The sequence below is a fragment of the Buceros rhinoceros genome, unplaced genomic scaffold (genome assembly GCF_000710305.1).
Source record: "Buceros rhinoceros silvestris isolate BGI_N320 unplaced genomic scaffold, ASM71030v1 scaffold31051, whole genome shotgun sequence".
In the NCBI taxonomy this organism is placed as follows: Eukaryota; Metazoa; Chordata; class Aves; order Bucerotiformes; family Bucerotidae; genus Buceros; species Buceros rhinoceros.
In genome coordinates this window covers 2661-3080 of record NW_010395335.1, presented here as the reverse complement: position 1 = coordinate 3080, position 420 = coordinate 2661, and positions in this window count along the sequence as shown.

Genomic DNA, 420 nt, shown 5'->3' with positions numbered 1-420 from the left:
ACCCCGCTGCTGGCTGGGGGGTAGTCAGACCCCGGAAGTGAGTCTCTTCAGTGCAGGGTGACCCCACACCTGCCCTGGTGCTGTTGCTGAGAGGCTTGGGGGAGGTGGCAGCAGCGGGAAAGGGATTGGGGACACTTGTCACTGTGGCCGTGCCCCTGTGGGGCCACCGGCCAAGCAGGGCCGATGCTGTTATCGGGTGAATTTTTTTGTTGTCTTGGAGCTTTTCTCAGCTGTCTTCCAAGTATTATTTTTATTGTTTAAAAAAAATGTGGAAAAAAAAGGTTAAAAAATGTGAAATGTAATTTTTACAACAGCAATATGAAATATATTTTATAAGAAATAAAAAGAAAAGTGGCCCGTCAGCTCGCTGGCTCTGCCTTGTCCTTGAGGCTGGCGTCGCAGGGAGGCTCCCTTGGGCCC